The sequence below is a fragment of the Temnothorax americanus genome, unplaced genomic scaffold, assembly GCF_048541705.1.
Source record: "Temnothorax americanus isolate GAGA-0224 unplaced genomic scaffold, ASM4854170v1 Scaffold86, whole genome shotgun sequence".
In the NCBI taxonomy this organism is placed as follows: Eukaryota; Metazoa; Arthropoda; class Insecta; order Hymenoptera; family Formicidae; genus Temnothorax; species Temnothorax americanus.
Window position 1 is genome coordinate 397,757 of NW_027509809.1, and position 16,400 is coordinate 414,156.

The 16,400-nt window shown below is 46.1% G+C and overlaps 1 pseudogene; it reads left to right on the forward strand.

Annotated features, from left to right (window-relative positions):
* The first annotated feature begins 1,976 nt into the window (after window positions 1–1,976).
* Window positions 1,977–4,249, forward strand: LOC143907690 (uncharacterized; annotated as a pseudogene).
* Window positions 4,250–16,400: the final 12,151 nt, after the last annotated feature.

Consider the following 16,400-nt stretch of genomic DNA (forward strand, 5'->3'; position numbering starts at 1 on the left):
GTTTTAATATTTCATATTTATCGAAATTTTTAAGTAGACTGATTTTTGCAAACAAATGTTCATTTTTCCCAGAACACGCCAGAATTATATGTCAAATTTTCATAATTTATAGTATTGTGGATATCTTGCAAAGTAGCTGAAACTTCTTTCTTTGTTTTCTCTTCATTAATAAGCTTAGGTTTTCTATATACTCTTCAGATTTTTTTCGCTCGATGTGGTTTTGTATCAATATGGCTTTTTCGCTGATGTTTTTGGACGGTAAGCGGTTCTGAAAAGACAAAAATAATCTGAACGTTAATATTGTGAAGATTTACATGAAGTAGCAAGTATGATACTTTTGTAACTGTAGAAAATTCCCACGTTACTGTATTATTTTAACATGTTTCGACCGCAACATTTTATTCATTACTCTAAAGATTTGAACAAGTAATGTATCGAAATTTTGCGAAAAACATTTACTGACTCTAACGAGCATACAGACGAAAATAATAATCGTTTTATAAAAATCTGAGACGTTCAACATACAGGACTTATTTCAAAGTTAACAATGACATACATCAGAATCATATATTCTCGTGTAGAAAGTAGAAATGTATTTTTTTCTTTGTACACTTGTGAATAAAAAATTTATTCACAATTTACGTGTTACATTACAGGAGTTGAAACAACGTGAAAATGCATGCGTCGTGAAAAGTATAAATTCTACAATTACAAACCTTCAAATACTTGAAAATGGTCGATGTGAGGATACGTGATATAATGCAAAAAATATTTACAATCACTTTTGATAGCGTAATGTTCATTGTTATTATTTACATAAATATATTACGCAGACTTTATTTAGCATACCAACATTAACAAAGTCAATAGTTTTACAATCAATTACAGAAAACGCCTTCTAAAATCAGGACTGAATCTTGGCTGCCTAATAATATTATTTGCGTAAATTTTATGCACAATTCTTATTGTTAGTCCCAAAAAACTACACGCCGTTACTAACGGTGAAACGCAGACTTAACTAAAGCCAGAACAGAGTAATCACATTTTTTAATTAATAATTAATTTACACTAAAACTACAAATCATTAGAATATTAGAAATATACGATAAGGGAAGTACGGATGTATAGAATAGATAACAGTCTTGAGATCTTTCAATGCTATCTGGGTAATTTGAAACGTTTACAAAACCTTTTATTGCCTATACATATAAAACGTTTCAGATTTGCTGAATTACAGTCGAAATGTGATATATGTTACAAGAAGAAGGTTACATGTTTAGCGGGAATTAAATAAAAGCCCTTTATTTCTGAAAACTTCTGATTTAATATTGCGTTGTTGCGGCCCCAATTAATGTAATAATAAAATAAGAATAGTATTAAGAAAGACCGAGAATAACAATATAGGGAACGCGACCGCGAAAGCCCGAAAGAATTACGCAAAGCCGAATCAGCAAGAGATAAGTTGCGCGATCGGCCTACATACGATCGAGCAACTCAGCGATATCGAAGGACAGGACGAAGACTCAAAAGGAAGCGACCAGAGGAGATGCGAGGGCAATTAGAGTCGGGCAGCGACGAACGGATCTTGTACGAAATAAGTTGTAAAGACAAAGTAATCAGTAAAGTTGAGTTTATTGCACCCAAGAGCGTTAATTCACTGTCTCCCGCCTCCTCATTAGAAGAATCGAATCCCAGTGTCCCAAAAAGGGGCACAACAAAATGGTGGCAGCGTGAGGGATCCAGTGGCAGGAAGACGGGAACGGCAGCTGAAACAAAAAAATAAGTGAATCAATGAGGCAGTGCAACATCCTCAACGGAGACACGGCAGCCAGATTCAAAAGCAGCGGACAACACGGTAGCGGCCGACGAGGGACAAGCGAGCAGCGTAACCCGAGAAGGCACCGACCTACCTCAACGGAGGCTTACCGACAGATAAGGCGGATCAAGCACCGACCAGCAACATGCGACTAGCGACCGTAATGTAAGTCGACTAAGCAAATTATGTAAAGCGCAATTACCGTAGATGTCGGGAAACGAAAATTCACCTGCGGAATTAAACCAATCGTGGCTCCATAGCGAGACGTCACGACGAGCGCGTAGAAATAGACCGTTAAGCCCCGTGCAAACGACCGAAGAAGTCGTAAGCGACCATCGCGAAACTGTGCGTAGAAATTTAGACGCGTACTACTCAAGCGAAAGCGAATCAGAACCGGAATTACACCCGAACAGCGTAATCAAACGCGAATCCCAATTCGACGATTCCGTTATAATTTTAGACGCGAAAGTAATAGAACAAAATAACTGCCCCGACGAAAATAGACTCCACCCCTCACACGCACACGCACAATCTGAAGACGCGGACAGTACGATCAGTAGGCGAATACACAGACGAGAGTTCTCATTGACCTCGTATGACAGCAGCGTATTTGACCCGCAAGAGTATTATTCTGCCCCGAGACACGTAAACGTAATCGAGATGGCGGAAGCAACAAATAGCAACCACGACGCGAATAACGTAAATGACAACGCGCCGATAACCCCAGAGGAAATAGACGAAGAAATAAACCGTTTTAATCGAGTGCTATCACAAAGAGGCACCCCGGCGAATCACCGTAACCGGATGCCCGCACGGGCCGGACCGCCGCGGGACGATAGAGATTCCATTCTCGACGAGATATTAAACGGAATCCGCAACTTACAAGATCGCGTAAATCAACTAGAAACGGCGAATCCTGAACGCCGCGAATTTCACGCGAGACGCGAGCCAAGTAACCTCCCGTTCGAAGTAACGTACGGAAGAACGTCATACGATATTCGGAACCAAGCGGAACGCGCAATCGGATATCTACGTTTAAAAGAGGCCCAAGACATGATACCCGAGTTCGACGGAGCCTCGAGTAAATTACAAGAATTCTTAAGCGCCGCGTCATATGCAATAAAAAACATAAATCCTACGGAAGAAGGAACGCTACTAGAAGCAATGCTATGCACAAAGCTAAAAGGAAGAGCGATGATAGACTTTCAAACGCGAGAGATAAGAGATTTCGCACAACTAAAGAAGGAATTAGAAGTTTGCTATTTAAGCCGCAAAAGCACAACACACTTACAACTAGAGTTTAATACACTCAAGCAAAAACCCGGAGAAAATGCAAGAGCATTCGGATTAAGAGCTGATAAGCTAGCGATGGAGCTATAAGACTCCATGATTGAGGGAAGAATTCACACCATAGAAAGCAAGCGAACTATATTAGAAACGATTCAACAACAGGCATTACAGAATTTCCAATTAGGATTGAGAGACGAGATCAAGTTACTTGTTCGAGCTCAGCATTTCGCAACATTGCAAGAAGCAATTGCCGGAGCGAGCGCCGAAGAAAAAGTAAACGGGCCGAGTGGATTTCCGCCGCGTCCCAAAAATAATTATGCGTACTCGCCGCAACCGCGCGATAACCGATCAATATTACAATGCCAAAAATGCGGAAAATACGGGCACCTCGGAAGGGAATGTCGTACCAATAGATATGCGAACCGTTTCTCCTTACCGAAACCCAATAGGACACCCCGCGTAAACGCGATAGATAAAGTCTGCAATTATTGCAAGAAAGCAGGACACATGCGCGAAGAATGTTGGCTGTTAAATGGTCGACCAAATAAAGAAAGGACGAATCACAACAAGCCTAATAATCCGCGAGGACGAAATAAAAATTTTTATCCAAAAACAAATAGCCCGAGAAAAAAGGACAGTAATTCAGCCGCGAATAGCGATGAGGAAGACAAAGAGGACACAAAGCAGCGCCAACCAGCGTTAAAGTATCAGGTGTCACACATGACGAACAAGCCGCGAAAGCATGCAGGGCTGGACTTAATCACTCTGCCCATGCGAGAAACGAAGCGCGAAAAACTAAATTTACTGTTTGATACCGGAGCGGCCGTATCAATAATAAAAGTAAAACATTTGAAAGGCAAAACAATGATAGAAGAGGATAAAATGGCCCTTACAGGAGTAACAGGTCATAAAGCCCATACGATTGGAAAATTTACAGCAACTATTGACTTGAAAGATAGAAAGATCAAGCACACGATATATGTCGTCAAGGATGATTTTCCGATAGAATACGACGGAATACTAGGCGTAGATTTTATAAAGAAACATCGAGCGTCATATAGTTACGAATCGAGCTCAATACGCATAGAGAATAGCACATTAAAATTATACCCGTATAAGAAAATGGTTTTGAAACCGCAGTAGGTAAGGTAGGCCGGTTCCAGACCACATACCGAGGGCGAGGAGGGGTGAGGGGCGGGGGGTGGAACCGCGGGCGGGGGACCGCGGGGGAGGGGGGAACCGCGTGTTTCGGCGCCGCAGGGGTGGGGAGGGGGGACCCGCATGTTTCGGCGTCGCGGGGAAGGGGGAGGGGGGAACCGCGTTCTTGGGCGCCGCGGGAAAGGGGAGGGGGGAACCGCGTTTTTCAGGCGTCGCGGGGGAGGGGAAGGGGGAACCGCGTTTTCGCCGCGCCGTGTTTTCCGGCGCCGCGGGGCGACTGTGTTTCCGCCGCGCCGCGGGGCGAGGGAGGATCCGCGTTTTCGGCGCGCCGCGGAGCGTTCGCGTTTTCGGGCGCCGCGGGGCGAGGGGACCCGCGTTCGCGTTTCGCCGCGCCGCGGAGTCCGCGTGACGTCACACGGCACGCTCGCGTTATCTCTCCTTCGCGCGCGGTTTCTCGCTCCCGGCCCCCGTTATCTTTCCCCCGTTCGCGTTCTCTTTCCCTCGCGTGTTTGTGCATGGATATATTTGAAACAATGGAGTATTACGACAATCTGTGCAAAATTGAATGGTCATTACGTCGTACGATCCATATCGGAATTGTTGTCATCTCCTTCATCGTGAAAAATATTCTTCTGTATTGAATACTTGACACAAAAAACTTCACCCTCGAATATGAACGTTCGCGTCGCGAAAACTAGCCGAAGACTGATCCACAAGATGTGGATCCATAATCATCCTGGCGACAACGGATGCTATGCGTTCGTATAATTATCGTTAGACATATTTTGTTTATACATTCCAGCAGCCGGATATCGGCGCTCGCTTTTTGTAATATGCCGCGCCATAACCGAATACCGCCGCGACGGTTAAATCGTAATCGGCAGCGGCTCTTCCTAGAAAAAAAACATGAAGAGGACTCCGCAACGGTTAAATCGTCATCGGTGACACATTTTATCAATTGTTTACCTCAGTTATTTTATCTTCAAAACCGTCGTCGGACCATCGACGCTCGCTTTTGTAGTGAGACGCCGTAACCGAATGGCGGCTCGCATGTTCTAGAAGGGTGAGATCATTGCGGAGTCAAGTGTCTAATTCGCATGTTTTGTTTATATTCGCCGATAAAATTCCAGCAGCCGAACGGCGCCTTTGTAATACCCCCGCGCCGATAAAGTGACGACACCCCCCCCCGCGGACCACCTTTGGCGTAGAAGTGGACACCTACCCCCCCCCCCTCGGCGGTACCTCTTGTCAATACGATATGTTTATATTAATATTTAATAAACATGTCCCGACACGCTCGCCGCCCCCCCCCCCGCTCCCCCTCACCAACAAGTCGTCGTCCCCCTCCCCGCTCCCCCTCGCCACCAAGTCGTCCCCCCCGCCCCCCCCCGGCTGACCCCTCGCCACCAAGTTGTCCCCCCCCGGCTGACCCCTCGCCACCAAGTTTCCCCCCCCCCCGGCTGACCCCTCGCCACCAAGTTGCCCCCCCCCCGGCTGACCCCTCGCCTACGAGTCGTCCCCCCCGGCTGACCCCTCGCCTACGAGTCGTCCCCCCCCCCGGCTGACCCCTCGCCACCAAGTTGTCCCCCCCCCGGCTGACCCCTCGCCGCCAAGTTGCCCCCCCCCGGCTGACCCCTCGCCGCCAAGTTGTTTCCCCCCGGCGCCTTCCCCCCCCCGCCCCTCACCCCCCCTGAGATCCCCGGCCTAGATCTCTTATTGATATATCTACTGCGGAGCAATCTGTATCTTATCGCGGTACATCAGTGTCTCTTATATTGTAATATCTGCGTATGTTGCGATATCTGCTGATATTGCAATTTACATGAGTTTGCGCACTACATTCGACAATGGACAGTATTCGATTACACGATCATGCAAGATGAGACAATAGGCGGTAGTATTTGCAGGTACATTTTCTTTACAATCAAATTCTATTCGCACATCCACGGTGGCACTCTTGACAGATTCGTTTTGTCGCGAGCAATCAATGACCACAAAAGGTCCTTCCATCAGGAATGTATACAAGCTGCAAAGCGTATCGAAGAAATCGTATCCGTAATAAGTTTTACGAAAACGCGCATACATATTGAAAAGAACGGCGTATCGATTTTTAGTAAAATCCAGATTCATGTCGTCGTACGGATAAAATTCGGAGTTTAGATAAATTTTCACGTTGGTCAAATTACAGGCATCGAATACGCTAACATTTTGAGACATGATATTCTTGCGGCCGGTCTGCAGCGCAAAGATAACGTACCGCGGCCTCTCCAGCTGAGTCGCCGTTTTGACGGCCCACGAATGCTTGGTTATGCTCTGCAACATGGGATACTCGTACAGATCCCACGAACAGAAACTGACACTAAGATATCGCCCGCTTTCCAAGGCCCGTAGCATAGATAACTTATTGACCTCGTTTAACGTAACGTGAGGCATTCGCCACTGTATTTTAAACAATTCGATTTCCGGCTCCGTCGCAGGATTTCCTACAATGCAATTGTTATCGCTACGCGCACGTATCAAAATTAATTCGTGACGAGCATTAACAACGACGCGTTTGTAATCCTCGCAAAAGCCCAGCAACAACTTGAGCGGTACGCAAAAGTTAAAGTATCCTTCCGGTATGCTCGATGTAACGTCCCAGCCAGCATTCCGCATGAGTTGAGAATATTATACGATAGCGATACGTAGTTCTTGATGGTACTGGTTATGCCAACGTTTCTGTTGCGATCAATCTCCACACCATTGAGCTCGTATCGAATCTCATCGAACATGAACGCCACGCAATTATTTGCAATCGTTGTCACAGACTCGTCATTCCTTCTCTTTATTACCAATCGTCCTTCAACGTAGAGAAAGCTTTCACATGGCAACGTGTATAAATCCTGCTGTTGTATGGGTATTCTTATCTCATCGTTATGTCCAAACGTTGTGTTAGCGTACGGATTGTACGTGTGTGTCTCAATCTTGACGACGCTGTCGTCAAAGATCGGTTCACCTCCAATGTTTAAGATATTAGCCATTTCGTACGACGAAACCCAATGATTTCAAAAATTCAATGTTCGACGCAGTGAGTTTCTTCTTTGGCAATCGGATTGTCTTTTTGTTTCTCGTCTGTCGCACCTGCTCAGCTTCGTTCAGTACGAGCATCTCACGTTATCGCTGTCGTCTTCGTACATGCAGTCTAACGGTGATCTCTTCTCCGCGAAAATCAATCAATCGACCGTCCTGATCCACGACGCGAAGCGTCAAGTCCGAAATGCTCCGTACGATGATCGGAAGGTAAATGATCTGTGCCGGCGTTTCCGATATCTTATATCCTGGTGGCACGCTCGGTGAAAACTCGTGTATCGTGTGCACGTACTTGTCGTTGCTGTACGCACCCGCTGTCACGTTACACTCTATGCGAATGATGTTTACGTTAATGATATTTAGCGGAACATCCGATTCGTGCCATTGTCGCGACTCCAGCACGCGATTCGCTGAAAATCCCAGCAGCGATCCAATGTTGTTCGGTTTTGTAAAATTTATCCGATAAGCGCACTTGATCTCGCTCTTTATCGTATTGCTATTAGCATGAATAATAATCAATGGGTGCGGTTCATCTTCGTTTGTCGAGACATTATTGGATGGGTCCCATAAAAGAGCGCGTTTCAGATACATGTCTATATCACGCAGTTCGTACGATCCTTCGGGAATGGTAATCTCCTTGTCGTCGTCGTCATAGTAGAATTTATTGTTCGACGAATTTACATTCGGTATCGTGTGATAAGTTTCAAAATCTGTTAGACCGAGCTCGTAATCGCCATCGCTCAAATCCACGGCGGGAAAGTAGTTTACCACAAGGATGCTGCTCTTGCCGGTGAGCGTAAATGTCAGTGACATGTTTGAATGAATACTGAGATTAAACAGCGTAACGCCGGTCTTTAAATTGATTGTCAACCGACTGTAGAAAACGCAGACACAGTTGTCCGCAATTGCTCTGATCGTATCGCTGATAAGGCGTGCGATTGTACTCTATTACATTGTTCTCTAGATACTGCGCCAATTTTCTCGGTGGTCGAAGATTGCCAAAACTATCGAAATATATGGCACGATCTCCCTTCTTCGCATACGCCACCCAGTGAGTACCCGGTCCATCAGTATTATCCAAATTCACGATACCGCTCTCGTTTCGACGTATGCCGCCGATCGGTAACGAGTCGCGCATGAAAACACCTCTAAAATATGGAATGCGCATACGTTTTGCCGATTGTTGCAATTACACATTGGTAGTTACACCTTTGGGAATTTTTAGCGTCCCTTCGACTTTTTTTTTTTTTTTTTTTTTTGAGACTCCCCGTCCGCGTTTGTACGGAGCGAGATAAAGTCCGTGACCTTCCATGGCGCGATTGTGACATTGCATCTCTTCCAGCTGACGTCGCGCGGCTTTGTTGTCATTCACGGCCTTTGCGACTCCTGCCGCTCCGCCGACCAACGAGCCGAGAACCCCTAATAACGGCAAGATCGGTAGGATACCGCTGCGTTTCGCTACCGTAAGTATTCGCTTGGTCTTCTTCTTTTTCTTTTTCTTTGTTTTCAAACCCATACCGAGTTTCGTTTTAGCCTTCATGGCCGCCCAGACGGCTGTAGCCGCAGCTCTCTCTCCGAGAGTCGAATCGTTCGCGATGACACGTTTTCGCGCTTCCGCGGCGAGTATATTGTCTGCCACGTGTCGTTCTGCGAGATCGCTGCTACGCGGGTAGGCTATGTCGTGCTCGCGACACGCCGCGTCCAATGGATTAATACCCCGATCACCTCTTGCCAATCGTGTTTCTAAGCGAGTTCCCGGTCCGCAAAATTGATAGTCGGGGATATGTAATTCGATCAGAAGCGCGTTTATCGCGCGATTCAGCAGACCTCGACCTATCTTCGGCGGCATTCGCCGCAGTTTTTTATCAACGGCGGCGGACCGTCGATGTGCGTTTGCTGACACGGCAAATTATAATGTATTAAACAGCGCCGATATTGCTGAACCTCCGAATCTGCCTTGATATGTTCGGGAAGCTTATCCCACAAATAATCTATGTTATTATATAATTGTCGCAGTAGAATGACCTTTGGTATATTTTAACTGCTCGGCGGTTAAATCGTAAATATCGCTGTTATCCAACACGAGCAAAAACATTTTAACGACTGAGCATCTCAGCTCTACGCGTCTTTATAAATAGGCCAGCTTTCTCAATATTATTATTCATTCGTTGTGGAGGGGAGGTAAAATGCTGTTCGTACGACAATCGCGGACGATCAAAGTGACAAACTTTGACGATAGGATGCCGTTAACAAAAAAGGTACGCAAACATGGACTCATGCTACCTGTTTAGGATTAAGGTAAAATCAGGTGGCAGGGCGCTGTCGCGAAAGTAATGGCCCCTGGCGCAAGCACAAACAACCCTCGGGCTTGACTCGACTTTATCCGAGATCACCCGAGTATCGCGCTGACCGTTTCGACAGCGCGATTGCAAAACGCGCACGCGTATTCCTAAATATGTATACCACGCAACGCGTTACATCGCGGATCCATGTGATTCGCCCTTCGTGAGGCCCATACCCCCGCCGAGGGTCTCCTCTCGGGACGAAGGATAATCGATATCGATCCGCGCTCTCTTCTGTTCTCTGCCGCGACAAGAGACACATCGAGCCGGGCGTTCGCGACATTGTGCCTATCGGGAGTGGTCTCGACCGCCAGTGCGTGAAGTCCGTAATCAAGTTTCATCGCGAGCCGCATCCGTGAGATCGCCGCGTGACACATCTCGAATCGCTCTTTCGCTCGTGCCGCGAAGAGTGAGCCGTTTTCCGACTGCGAGGAGTTCGGTATTGGGGAACGCGAGACGCCTTGTGCGAGGGTAGTTTCGAGCGTACAAGTGTCGTCGCGAGCGGCATTAGTCGTCGCGCAATATCTCTCGTCAGACGAGATTGACGAGTTGTCGCCCGCAATCGAGTGGGCAACGAGCACAAACAGATCACGTGATCACCGCGTGCGGTACCGTGATCCTCATCTAAAAGACCGTACAGACGGCGAACGAAACCGTCACCTGCAGTCAGCCCGGGTATCGTGATTGCCACAAGTGTTGTGATAACCGAATGTAAGTGCAAGCGAGCTCTTCTCAATAACTCAGCGCAGGGAGCTCGATCCCGATATCGACCCTTCTCTCGCGGCCATTTTGTCGTGCCGCGCCGTTCGTGAACACGGACCATCAGCGTGAATGTAAAGCGTATAGTGATTGTGTAAAACGCGAACTCACTATCGCGTACCCGAGACAAAAAGAAAGCCTGAGCATCTCGCACCTCGTGAACGCGGTCGCTCGTCTGCTTCGCGTCAAGATATCCGTTGACCGCGAGCAAGATCTCCGGACGCGAGGGCAGTCATCTACCGCTCTACAAGATTTCCGTTTCGCGAGCCACGCAGACAGAAGGAGCGACTCAAGATTTCCGTCCCGCCATCCCGCGAATGCTCCGGGTGCTCGGGTGCGTGAGTGCGATACGTACTCTATGTGCAATAAAATGTGTTTGTCAGAATAACCCGGCGAGCGTTTGTTGAACCCTCTTTTCGCTACCTCCTTGGTTCTTGCTCCGCGCCCTGGACAGGGTGGTCCCGGCATACTTCGTGTCCTGAGGGTACCTCGGTCGCGCACGAAACACTACCGATTTCTATACGCGGTATCATCTGCGGTCCGTCGAATTGCGGCAAGACAAACGTCTTGATAAGCTTGTTGGAAAGTCCGCACGGTGTACGTTTCGAGAACGTGTATGTGTACTCGAAATCGTTGCAACAACCGAAATATCGATATTTGGAGAATATACTAACACCGATAGAAGAGATTGGCTACTTTACGTTCTCGAATAACAGTGACGTCATTCCGCCGAGCGAGGCGCTCCCGAATTCTATTTTTATCTTTGATGACATGGCATGCGACAAGCAGGATACGATAAAAGAATACTTTGTAATGGGCCGGCACGCGGACATTACAGCATTGATTCTTTCTATCTTTGTCAGACGTATGCGAAGATACCGAAGCATCTTATACGCGACAATGCGAATTTATTGATTCTGTTTAAACAGGATGGTACTAATCTGAAACACATATACAGCGATCACGTAAACACAGATATGTCTTACGATGATTTCAGTAAATTGTGTCATACGTGTTGGCAACAAAAGTACGGATTCGTGGTGATAGACAAGGACAGCGCGATTTCGAATGGTCGATACAGAAAAGGATTTAACGACTTTGCGATACCAAAACGTGGTTAGTTGTTGTCGACGCGTCGATTGAACAACGTTAGCGCAACATGGACAGCAGCGAGGAGATTAGAGAGCGCGAGAGGATCGTAAAAGATATTGCGAAAACGAGCAATTCGATTCGCAAAAAATATCACGCTTTAAAAACTGGTAAAATGGAGGAAGATATTGCGTTGGAGAGACACTTTAAGCCCGTCATTGAACCTCTAAGGCAGATTGCCGAAAACACCGTTGCTGGCAAAGAATCTGACGTGTCAAAGATTGAGAATGAAACGGCGTGGGAAGACGAAGAGCCGAAGCTCAAACGACAACGACCAAACAACGCCTCGTTTAACGACTCTGTAATGGCTTCAACTCCGGTTACGTTGAAACGATCGATAAATGTGCCATCTAATTTGAGCAAAATAATAACAAAAACTTTACAACCGCGTAAACCGAAACGATCGAAAGGTTCATTGAATGAACCATCGATAACCTCTGCGCCTTCCGTACAACACACAGTGCTCGCAAACGAAGATGTTTTCGAAACCACGAATGACCCACTCGTGATGTCCGTTCGACAGCAGTTGCAAACATCTGAGTATACCGCGTTCGATAAACATGACCATGTCAATGTCGGTGAGCAATTCGAAATTGATGTGTGTATGCTTCAACATAGCATCCCACGTAAAACCCGGTAGAGTATAATAATACGCCGGATCGAGTCCATAACTCGCGACGCAACTATCGCGAAAATTTTCAAAGATATCGGCCAACAGCAAGACATTGGTCTTGAGATATAAATCGCTGTAATCACCGAGCGTTCGAATGGAGAACCGCTGCCAGACGTCGACGGCGTGCGCGTAATCGCTCTCGGATACGGTGTCACCTGTCAATGAACTGTAAAATGAGTCGCGCGGTGGTAAACACAAGTCCTGCAATTTTTTGACGCAGTCATTGTATTCATATGAAAATACGCCTTTTCGTGTCAGCAAATCAAAATTTTCTGCGGATAATTCACAAAATTCGCGTTGCAATATTCGCAGTTTATCCTTGCTGAGATAAGATGCCAATTTGTCGAGACTAGAGGTGAGAAACTTGTACGAATCGATAAATCGCAATTTGACGCACGTTTTCTTATCTTTATCTTCAGTGCTTTGAACGTTTTTTGTAAACAAAATATATTTTTCTTTTGTGATCGGGAGTAAATTTACATGTCCTTCGTATGCTGTTGTTATTTCAGTTATAATAAAATGTGCGTCATAGCCCGATAAATTATGAAACACTATGGGAATGCAATGCGAATCTTTATAATTTAAGTTACAATTCAAATGCGCGGGACCTCTGTATCGACCGGTCAGGTGACAATGGTCGCGTACTCGCACGTCGTCTGGCTCGAACGGTTCTTCGCACATGTGACAGTGCGTTGCACTGTTAAACTTTTCCCACTTGTCTCGCGTGAAATCTGCCATGGGTATATTAGTGGACAAAATGGTCTTTACGTCGTGAGCTAAACGTCTTAGCTCCTCGGCGAACCACGCGACGCAATCCTTATCGCGACGAAACCGATACATAGATAACGACTCGTCGTACGAGCAACGCACGTAGTACCCTATGCTAAACACGCGATGATGTTGATATGTGTACCTGGACTTTTCCGGATCCGCTTCCATCTTCTCCAGGGCACATTCCAGGTCGGCGTATACGACAAACGGAACTCGTTCCTTCCTGTTGTGATTTTTGAAGGCCAACCACTTGTCGTTATCGCTCGGTAACTTGATCGCGCAGTCGTTCATCTCCTGACAGTCGACGGTGTGGGCAGCCAATTTTTTGTTGGAGCTGAAGTAGTGCAAACATCTGCAAAAATAAACGCAAATATTATAAATTTTTATACACAAAGTATTCTATATATTATTAAAAGAACTATAGGTACTTACCGATCGCAAATGTACTTTGTGTGTCCATGTTTATTTATTATTTTGCGAGCTCACGAAGCGGGATAGGTTCTTGATCCATGCAAAATGTCCCACGTTGTCGTTATGCATGTACAGCAGATTTACGTGTCTGTCCATTTTTCGGTCAGTAACACGTATTGGCATGATAGCAAGTTTCTTGTTTTTTTTCTCGATGCTGTACACGTTGATGGAGATGTTGTTATAATTTTCAAACCGTTTAATTTGATTCAACGTCATTGGAAACTCAATGTAAGTAAAATCTAGCACCGACGTGTAATGTGGATACGACGATTTCCGATCTGTATGTCTCTCGGATGGATACAGAGCAGCCACCACTGACCATGCGAAACATGCATTGTCCATTGATTGCACGTTTATCACCGCCTTCTTCTTTTTAATTTCTTGCGGTATTTCCACAAAACACCCCGCGCGCAATGGATTATATTTGTTCTCGTTTACCATTAAATTGAGTATACGCGACAACGCCCATCCGCTATCACGTTCCTAGAATTCCTCCAGCTTTGCTAAAGTAGGCTCGATGACGTGTCTCTTGTACCACTCATGCAGATCGGACTCACGAAAGAGTTCATAGTTTCTCGTTGCGATACTTTTATTTGCGCGTTTGTCACCCGCAACAAATTCACCATTAAACACTGTGTTAATTTTTACATTGTTATATCGCTGCACGACGTTCCGCACATGACTGAGTACAATTTCTCTCGCATTTATAAGAAATTGACGAGGGTCGATGTGTTTGAAATTTATCACCGCACCAGTCAATATACGGCTTTCAAAAGCTGGATCTATCTCGCGCCATCTGAGTCCTGTCTCACTCGCACTGTATCCCGCACCCACATGTACGAAACGTTGACGTACCAAGTCTTTCAACCTTCGAGTCTTGCGATACATGCGACCAATGACTGTTTGAGGCCGATCGATGACTGATCGATTGATAATCGTGGCCGCTTAATTTGGCTTTGTTCTTCCAATGATTCGATAAACTCGTCACATCGTTGCTCCCACGCGGCAAAGTCTTCCCTCGAATTTAACAGAGTGGATTGCTTCAACAACTCTTGCTCCATGTTATTGCACGATCCTCGTGCTAACGCCATTTGTTGCACTCGCGACTTCTAGTTTTCGACTATTGAGCGTATCCTCCAGATTTGTCATTTTATATTCTACTAATAATGCATCGTTTGCTTATCGTATCTAATTTCATCTCAGCAGCCGTACATCGGCGCTATTTGCAAAATTTACAGTTTTGCACGTGTTCGATGAAATCATCGCGAGACATGTCGCGACATGTTTTTCAAAACAATAACGCTCTATTGAATTATGCGAAATTGCAAATTTTGCAGTTTTGCACGTGTTCGATGAAATCATCGCGAGACACGTCGCGACATGTTCTTAAAAACAATAAAGCTCCATTGACTTATCCGAAATTGCAATATTTGCAGTTTTGCATGTGTTCGATGAAATCATCGTGAGACACGTATGCTCTTGAAAAGAAATCATATTTGATGCCCGATGAGGTGATCTCATCACGAATGTTCTTGACAAAGATATCACATTTAACGTATATGTGGATTGTGGTGGTGGTCACCATGCAGCAGCCGTACATTGGCGCTATTTTTGCAAGATTTGCAGTTTTGGGTATGTATAAATGGTCTACGAGGATTCTAGAGCGCAGTCGAGAGTTCGATACGGTTCGAGTTAGTTGCAATAAACAGCCTCCAAATACGATGAACACTCACGGTGCGAACTACTACGTTCCGATTCAAGACGAAACGTGTGAGAAACAGCACAATGAGTAAGTACCGCTAATTTTCATATATACTTGTGCAAAAAAAAACTTTTATGAACATATAATTGTATTTTTTCAGTTTTGATAAACCCTACTACACGCCGCGTATTTTGGATTTGCCTTGACGTCAACAGCGTATAAATTTTTGGATGTTGGAATCAGCGCGGGACCTATGTCCTCTGTGGATATACTTATTGGCGATAACCGAGGCAATCGGATAATTCTGCCACATGCAACGTGGGTGACATTCTCGAAAAACATGCAGATATACAGCGACTCGTGCAGTCATCGGCACCATCATCGCTAACGTTTCGCGATCTGGAGCTTGTTAAAATACATGACGCAGATATTGTAAAATTGACGTCGTGCGGCACCAGCTTGTACCTGAAACCGTCAACTGTACTCTTTCTGTTCGAACTAGAACATTGCGTCGAGAACGTGTATTTTCAACTATGTCAAAATGTTCACGGCGTAAGTGAAAAATTCAAACAATTTGTGTTTAGGATTAAGGTAAAATCAGGTGGCAGGGCGCTGTCGCGAAAGTAATCGCCCCTGGCGCAAGCACAAACAACCCTCGGGCTTGACTCGACCTTATCCGAGATCACCCGAGTATCGCGCTACCGTTTCGACAGCGCGATTGCAAAACGCGCACGCGTATTCCGAAATATGTATACCGCGCAACGCGTTACATCGCGGATCGATGTGATTCGCCCTTCGTGAGGCCCATGCCCCCGCCGAGAGTCTCCTATCGGGACGAAGGATAATCGATATCGATCCGCGCTCTCTTCTGTTCTCTGCCGCGAAAAGAGAAACATCGAGCCGGGCGTTCGCGACATTGTGCCTATCGGGAGTGGTCTCGACCGCCAGTGCGTGAAGTCCGTAATCAAGTTTCATCGCGAGCCGCATCCGTGAGATCGCCGCGTGAAACATCTCGAATCGCTCTTTCGCTCGTGCCGCGAAGAGTGAGCCGTTTTCCGACTGCGAGGAATTCGGTATTTGGGAACGCGAGACGCCCTGTGCGAGAGTAGTTGCGAGCGTACAAGTGTTGTCGCGAGCGGCATTAGTCGTCGCGCAATATCTCTCGTCAGACGAGATTGACGAGTTGTCGCCCGCAATCGA